The sequence below is a fragment of the Pundamilia nyererei genome, unplaced genomic scaffold (assembly GCF_000239375.1).
Source record: "Pundamilia nyererei isolate P.nyererei 1_Seehausen unplaced genomic scaffold, PunNye1.0 scaffold00002, whole genome shotgun sequence".
Classification (NCBI taxonomy): Eukaryota; Metazoa; Chordata; class Actinopteri; order Cichliformes; family Cichlidae; genus Pundamilia; species Pundamilia nyererei.
Window position 1 is genome coordinate 8,637,411 of NW_005187403.1, and position 8,955 is coordinate 8,646,365.

General features: G+C 41.4%; 1 protein-coding gene and 1 long non-coding RNA gene across 4 annotated transcripts in view; both read right to left on the reverse strand.

Moving 5' to 3' along the window:
* LOC102193221 (uncharacterized) overlaps positions 1-4,418 on the reverse strand; it is a 13,912-nt gene extending 9,494 nt beyond the window's left edge. The window contains exon 1 of the long non-coding RNA XR_311392.1: positions 4,409-4,418. This is a non-coding gene — a long non-coding RNA (uncharacterized LOC102193221). The remainder of the gene's footprint in view (positions 1-4,408) is intronic.
* The window catches only part of nacc2 (NACC family member 2), a 29,418-nt gene that overhangs the window by 9,494 nt on the left and 10,969 nt on the right, over positions 1-8,955 (reverse strand). The window lies entirely within an intron of this gene.

The window sequence follows — 8,955 nt, forward strand, 5'->3', positions numbered from 1 at the left end:
ACACACACACACACACACACACACACACACACACACACACACACACACACACACACACACACACACACACACACACACACACAGGTAATCTCCCTGTGCACACTCAGCAATACACATTCTGTTTGTTTGTCTGTCTGTCCCTCTGTGAACCTGCCAGACTGCTTGTCCACTGGCCCATCCATCCACCGGTTATTGTAACTACTGTGTCCTTACATCGCCTCTTGCGTCCCCCCCGCATCCCCACCGCCCTTCTTTCTCTTCTCTATCCTTCCCGCCCTGCATACCACGTACCCACTGTCTCTCTGCCAATTAATGCACACAGGGCTGCATTGCAGTGAGGTTGGCGCGTGCCACGGCAGCAAGCACAGTACAGAGTCTACAGACATGCATGTACGTGCCAGCCAGGCAGAGCGGGATGGAGAGGAGGGGGTGAGAGTGAGGGAAAAGAGGAAGAGGGAGGGCGGGTAAGTGGGTGGGTGAGTATGGGGAGGGGGGCGAGAGAGTGAGCGGAGAATATGTTGAGTCAGGCAGACAGGACGGTGGAGTGCCACACTGCACATATACACAGCCGCATGTCTGTGAAAATGTATGCACGAATGAATATGAAACAAAAGGCACGGCACACATACATGTGCATCATGACAGCCCAAAAGTATGCAGAAATGCAAATGCGAACACGCACACACACACACATGCACTCGCACACAAACATGCATGCAAATTCCAACCTCCTTATGGCTGCTTTATATATAGACTTTGCACATCACTGATGAAAAAAATATAAGGCACCGACTCCCTCAACTTGTTTGCCAAACGAGTCACTATGTGTGTGTGTGTGTTTCTCCGTACATTGTGTCCTCATTTGCTACCGTATGTTTGCATTTCCATGTCAAAGTTACCTGCATACCAAGGCGTGTTTTTATAGTCATCATAATATATCCGACTGTGACTTTTGGCACTTCATATCAGGCGCATGTGTGTGTCTGTGTGTGTGCGTGTGAGGCACAGTTTGTGAGTTTAGATATGAGATTCGAATGCTGTTCTGATGGCGCTTGTCTGTTTTTTGTTGGAATGTGTTACATCCATTTTAATCAAGAATTCATACCTACGCACAGTGTTATTAACTGTAGCAGCAGGTCCAGGCATATTTGAATAATATGAAGAAATGAGACGATTCGCCAGATGGCAAACAAACACACACACACACGCCGATTTTAACTACTACTTATACTAGAGTTCTCTACCAAATGACAATGCTGTAAGATTCAAACCTTAAACCATCAAAGTCACAAACAACCCTGAATGCACTAACCCTTTATTACTTTGTGGAACAGTTTAAGCTTAAAGTGAAGTTGGTTCACATGATGCAAGTCACGAAAATCCTCACTTAAATACGTTAGCCAGCATCATCGTCAAGGCACAGAAAAGTAATACCATTGCTAAACATGTTTTTGGAAGTAAAGAAATTCATTAAAAAAAAAAAATTTAAAAAAAAAGGAACCTCAAGTCAAAAATTTGAAACGAGCCGAGGAGGAGCACATCCGTACTCCATTGCTTATGTTGCCACTATACAATCTCAATATGAACAGTCCCCTCGTTATAAATATTCAGATCCTGCAGTTGTTCTCATGTTTAAAGTGTACCAGACAACAGATTCTATCCACGTTGAGACAGCAACGCTCCCTGGCAACAGTTCTACCAATCGGGAATGAGCGGGTGTCTGCCTGAGTCTGTCTGAGTATCATTATGGGATGTCGAGAGAAATAGAGAGAGGAAGAGAGAGGCTGCTTATCACTGCTTATAATGCAACATCATTCTCTGTGTACAGACCCCGCTGGGTGAAGTTGTCTGCACATAGTCAGGATCAAAATCATCTTTTCTTAAAAAGAAGAAGAAAAAAATCTCCCCATGATTCATGTAGTTACGTAACAAAGAGACAAATATGAAATGATTTGTTGTGGGCTGAATATTGTCTGGTATCTTTCCACTTGTACTCACTCAATATGCACTAATAACGTAACTTGTGGTCTGACGAAGGAGAAAATAGCAGTGAATTCCAGTTTTTAACTGCAATGTTGTACAGAAATGATAGTGTGAAGCAAAAAGTCCCACAGAACAAGCCAATATGAGGGTGGGATGATGTAACCAAATATAACATATCACAATTGTTTGGTCAAATTAAATATTAAAAAGTACTTTTTCGCACTTTGCTTTTTAATAATCATTGTTTTGTTTTTTGGTTGGATGATTTTGTATTCAAAGTAAAGTCCCTTTTACACTGGATTTGCTGAACACTACCATGACGGGAAGAATTTGAAGTATACACACATTTTGTCACTTACAGTAAAGATGCACTAATGTGTCTAAAAAGAGAAAAATAAATCTAATAACTGTTATCATTACTAGATTTAGTGACAGACAGACTATTCATTTGGTCCCCTATCCCTACTCACAGCATTGCTTTGACAAAAGCAGTCATTTATTTTGGTCTGCTAAAGGCCTAGAGACCAGTTGGCAACCATCTGCCAACTGGTCATGAGGGAGATATGTGTACTCTCCAACCAGTTGGTGGGTGGTTGCTGGAATTTGATGGTAGTTGCTCTGAAACTTATTGCTAAAGCCCCAGTGATGCCAAGAGATATGTCACTGGGAACAATGTGTATTTCTTGACCAGTTGCTGGTTGTTGTGGTACATGGTGCTGCTTATAATTATTTTATTTGCTAGCACACTGCTGCGGTTGCCAGTGAAAGATGCCGACATGTCAGTAAACACTCTGCAACTACTCTCCAAGTGGCAAAGAAACATTTTCCTTCAAATTAAAAGTTGTGCCTTTCGAAAAGCCACATCGCACTTTAAAGTTGCACTGCTGCTCATCTAGCAAGTGTCTGCAGACAAATCGATGTCTTCCATGCAAACGGCAATCTGCTAATGATCTTAGCAGTCAAAACCAGGTCTTTGGTCCAGCACCCAGTTTTCGATTTCATCTAGCAACAGCCAGCAACTTTCAGCAACTGGTTGGTACATTTTACACATTTTTCCCCAGCACCTGGAGGCTGCCAGAGAGTTGCCAACCAGTTTCTAAGCCTGTGTAAGTGAGGCCTTAATTAGCTAAAATCTTTCCGCCATCTTTCCACCACAATGCAGACATTTAATGGGATGGTAGAGACCAAATTCAAAGCAAAAAGGTGAGACTATTCTGAATCTTCTGGGGTTTTGGAAACACAAATATATGCTGACAACTGCTGTCAAAAAGATCAGAGCCAATGCAAAGCAGCTGGAGCTGGACTGAACAACAGGAGTTCTAGGTAATGAGGTGTGTTAAAAAATTTTCACATATGGCTCTAACTGTCAGTTGTTTAGACTAGAGGTTTTAGAAAAAAAACATACTGCCCAAAGGGTTGTTGTGGCTAGCATTTGTTGAAAAATTAAGTATGGGTAAAATCGGTAAGAGAGACAAAATGAAAGCATCTACGGATCAAGCCTGCCAACTGCATTCCCGGCTGCTACTGTATTTAGTAGATACTGTTTACTCTCTTCCAGAGTCTAACAGCTAAAGGGTCAATTATGATAAGTACAACTCCATCCATTATAATCGACTCTCATCAAGGGAGGTAAACACGAACACGGACACACCTTCGCAGAAATGTACATATCTTAATCATGTGCACCGCTTCAGGGGAAGATGCCAGCGATGAATGAAGTTAATGCTTACATTTCCCAGTGGTTGAGCACAGTATTAAGGAAAAAGCTTTGACAAATAACTCCTGTAACAGGGGGGGGGGATACCTGTAAGTTTAGCCTGTAGTCGCTGTGATAACCAGACAGACTGAGGGAAAGAAAGACAGAGAGAGCATATACAGTATCTGTGTGTGTGTGTGTAATCCTCCTGAGGCAAAGGCATTGCTAATGGACTCCAAGTGGCTGTGGGAGGTAAACAAACAGTAGCAGTGGCTACTACATCACACCAAACTCTGGTGACTAGCACACTAGACCGGCTGTGTATACCAAACATCAACCCACATACCCTTGAATATACATGACTGCATGGACTGCTTATAGATATATAAAGGAGTGCTCGAAAGATAAATATGGCAGACTGACGGGTACGCAACGGCGTTTTAGGTTAAGAGATGATAAAAGGCCGGGGGGTGAGGGGATAAATGAATAAAAGGGGAGAGGAAAGAGAGAGAGAGGGAGAGATAGAGCGAGTGTGTGAAAGATGCAAATAGAAAAGAACAAGAGAGAAGTTGACAAAGCACAGTCACAGGGAAAGAGAGGAATAGGGAAATGAGCTAAACTGACAGAAATGTAAAGCTCGAAAAGAGAATGTGTTCGAGTTGACAAGAAAACTGCAGAATACTTGAAAAGGCATACGAAAAGTTAAAAGTTGGAAAAAAAGCAGCAGACTTGATCATCTGTAATATTAATATTCCCATTTAAACTGTGACAGCCATAAAGCAGACTTAGCATATTGTGTAATCTCATTTCATGCGCCTTGGTCCCCGATTTTTCCAAGCAGGGCAACAGACAAAGCCAGGCCATATGGATAAACTGTCACTTTGTTCCAATCCAAAGAGATCCAACCTTCGCTCAACATTACTCACTCTAAAATGTCAGCTTCACGGTATAAGCTTCCCAGACTGTCATTTTCTAGCAAGGTAAATCCTTAAATGACAAAGAAAGGGAAGAAAAAGAGGCAGGTTGGATTTTTTTCCAGTTAGAATAAACTCATATTAGACAACCACAGGAGCCCGCGGGCCGTTCCAGTTTAGAGCAACATATAAGTGTGACGTTAGTGTGCTAAGGAAACTATATTCACGCAAGACGGAGATATTTTGACCAAATACTGACACAAGACCAAAAATTCCCCCAATTTCCAACTTAAAAGGAAGCTACGTAAGCAGCACAAGAAGAAAGTAGGGAAGAGAGAGAGACAGTGAGGGCGCGACAAAGCAAGAAATGATTCAGTGTGAGATTGTTAAGTCACAACACTTGAATGTGTAAACGCTAGGATAGAGTATACTGCGCTTATGACTGTCATGTGATATCTCTGTCTTTGGGATAGAAACCCTTTACATTGGGAGTGGTTTGCAGCTGCAGTGTGTGACTATTGGGACTGTTTTCTATGAGCCCGAGGGACGTCATGTCACACTGGCACAGACTGATCTCCTGCCAACAAAGTGTCTGTTTTGATGGGCTCAGGCAGATTTTTTTTTTCCTTCTCCTGTCTTGTTTGGTGATTTCATCGATTGCCAAGACGTTGCAGGAAAAATGTCAATGGACAGAGAACAAAGTGACTTTGGTGTCAACCGTGGAATGCAAATCATCTCCAATTACAGCTTAAAAACGCCATTAGAGACAATCGGACAATTACTGCTCAGAAAAACAGTTTTTTTCTTTGATTGAAGGAAGGGTAATCTGACTTTTTGGGGAAGCAATAAGTCTAAGTTTATAAAGTTATAACTCTAAAGTTAGTTTTCACATGAAGGGAGGACCTGTTGCTGGGCAGCTACCACACCGAGGTCCACAAAGGTCTACGAGTGAGTAAAAACACAATTACTTTTAGCTAAGTATTCCTAAAACTTGCAATATCTGTGGATGGCTTAGTCTGGCTTTATCAGTGAAGCAGCAGATTGAAAAATACATTTTTCTTCAGCGTATCAAGGTAGATGCGCGTGTTGCTGCTCAAGCTCACAGAAGTGAATACCAAATAAAAGAAACACAATTTGTCCTTGGCCTCGCAATAGGGATGCTGTAGCCCTGCCATGTGACTCTGCTTTGACAAGGACATCAGTTCACTCTCGGGACAAGCGTTTGTGGCATCTCTAATGTGCTCATTTACAAACTATAACTGTGCCATGGCAGGGAGTGTACTGGCTGAAGGAGCTAATTGGTTTTATAGCTGATCCCTGCATCGAGAGCGCTTTGATACCGTAATTTATTCTTACAAGTGCAATTACAAATCAGGTTTGCCACCGTTGCTGTGCTAGCACTTCTGGCTACAAGGCACCAGATAATTCAGTACACTGGATTTATGCAATTGCCCTTAAGTTAGTTAAAAACGGCAGCACCATCCCCCTCTGGAGCATGTGAGGTTATTGAGTTTTTTCTTTTGTTGCCAAGCTGACCAAAAGTCTTGTGGTTATTGACATACTGCCTGAGGATAGCTTCGGTATTTCCTCATATATCCCGAAATCCCGAAAGTTCTACTTTAGAGGTGGCATGGGAACAATTTTTATAGGCCAATACACATTTAGTATTCAATCATCAATATCAAACATATCTCATTTCAAAATCAAATGTTAACATATTTGTTTTCTCCTGTCAGTTCTTAATATTAAGGACATTTTCAGGACCTTTTAGAGGGAATCTATTATGCCAGCTTGTATATAAGAAGCAGCATAATTCACTTTTGCCCACCTGGCCAGCTGTCTTGCCTTAGATACTCTTTGGATATTCTCTTTAGCTTGACCATTGTCTGGGGATACACTCGCCATAAGATGTCCTGCTGAGTGTCACCATCTGTCACACAAGCTCTATTATTAGGTTAGATTTCACAGGAAGTCTGTATGGTTGTGAGTCTATGCGTATCTTGCCTATGCATTTGTTCCAGGGCATGATTTGATTTCCATACTGAAATGAAAACAGCAGGACATGAAAGATCATGACTGGCGATCCTGAACATTTTGAAAAAGATCCTGAATGAAGGGATGAGAGATATTATTTTTATTTCCGGTTTGTTTCCACATTTTGTAATAAAGGTAATGATGCTAATTTTTTTTCTTTTTTCTTTGCTCAATAATGCTTTTTAAAAAAAAAGTATCTGTAGCTAAAAAAGTATCTCTTAGATGACTGATTGGTACTCCTTTACTCACTGCATATACTGCAAACAAAATTAGCATACATGTGCAACTCTGATGTACACACACTGGCCACTTTATTAGGTACGCTTTTTTAACTGCTCATTAACACAAATATTTATTCGGCTAGTCACGTGGCAGCAACTCAGTGCATTAGACATGGTTAAGACAACCTGCTGAAGATCAGACTGAGCATCAGAGTGGGAAAGAAAATGTCATTTATGTGACACGGTTGTTCTTACAATTCATTTCAGAGAGAAATTTTGACAAAAAAGTCACAACAAAAGTCACCTCAGAAATTTCCAGCGGAACAAGGCTGAGGGAGCGGCAGCTATCTGCCGCAACCGGTTGCAGGTGAGGGTAAACAAGAAACAAAAAGCAAAACAATAGGGAGACGGGACAGAAGACACAACAGTTTATAAGGTTTAAACAGAATTACCCCAAAAAGAGAAAATATCCCGTGAATATCTTTTAGTGAAAAGGCCTTGTTGGGGCCACAGGTCAGAGGAGAATGTTCAGACTGCTTTGATCAGATACGAAAGCAACAATAACTAAAATAACTACTCATTACAACTAATGTATACAGAAGGGTATACCTTAAAGCAGATAGCCTAGAGCAGCAGAAGACCACCCCAGGTGGCTCTCCCATCAGCTAAGATGTTGAAGCCAGAATTTGGTGTCAACAACATGAAAGCATGGCTCCATCCTGCTTTATATCAACAGTAGAGACAGATGGCGGTGCCATAATGGTGTGGGGGATATTTTCTTGGAAAACTTTGGCACACATTAACTTTAACGCAACCCAAGCCTACCCAAATATTGTTGGTGACAATGCCTATCCTTTTATGACCACACTTACCAATCTTCTGATAACAGTAAGATAACGCACCATGTCTCAAAGCTCAAATCATCTCAAACTATTTCCTTGAAAATCATAATGCGTTCACTGTACTCAAATGACCTCCACAGTCACCAGATCTCAATCCAATAGAGCACTTTTGGGATGTGACATAAAAAAGACACAAACAAAAAAACAACGATTCACAGTAGGGGTGGGGTTTCTATCGTATATAAACGATATACGATAGAAACGATATAAATTTGGCCAACGATAGAGATTTTGCTATCGCGATAGCGCGTGTTGATGATGTCATCAAGCGGCGCCTGTTTTGGTCGAAAGCATCGCAGCAGCTACAACCATTATCAACTGCAAATTATGCCGACAGTCATAGCAAAGAGATGAAGCACTTTTGAAATATGGGGAAAGCCAAAAACTGCGCTTCCTCCACTTCCGTAACATTGATTCATTAATGGTGAATTCTCTCGCAGCTGCTCTATTCCCATGTTGTTGCAGTATATTAATAACTAACCTCGTATTGTGGATGAATAATCTCAGTTGTTCTCCTGACTGAAGTTTGGCCCGTGTATAGCACCCTGCTATGCGATTGCATTTGTCCCTAACCACCAGAATCCCTCACGTTAACTTTTATCGAGTGGGAAAAAAAAGTTGGCGTTCATCCTCCAGCTTCACTGTGCTAATGTTATGCTAACATAGCTGTGTCGCTAGCAATCACGTAGCACAACATTATATACCAGGTAGTCCAACTTCAGTAACCCTGCAAATGCCACTGCTGTTTAGTTTTCTGTCTTCATTTATCTGAAGTGGTAGCAGAGATTTCTGCACGCCAAAATTGGTTCAAGGTCAGTAAGCACAACCAGAATTCATACATAAGGCACACTCTCGATTTATGAGGAAATTAAAGGATTTTAAGTGTGCCTTATAGTGTGGAAAATACATTATACAGAAGAAAAGAATATATCGCGATATATATCATTACCGCACATGCTTCAAATTATATCGCGATATGAATTTTAGGCCATATCGCCCAGCCCTAATTCACAGGAAGTAAAGCTGATAAATCTGAAGTAACTGTGTGATGCTTTCATGTCAACACAGACCAAAATCTCAGAGGAATGTTTCCAGCACCTTGCTGAAACTATGACACAAAGAATTAAGGTTGTTCTGTAGACAAAAAAGGTGGGGAGGTGGTGGTGGTGGGGTGTCCAACCTATTATTAGGAGTAGGGATGGGTA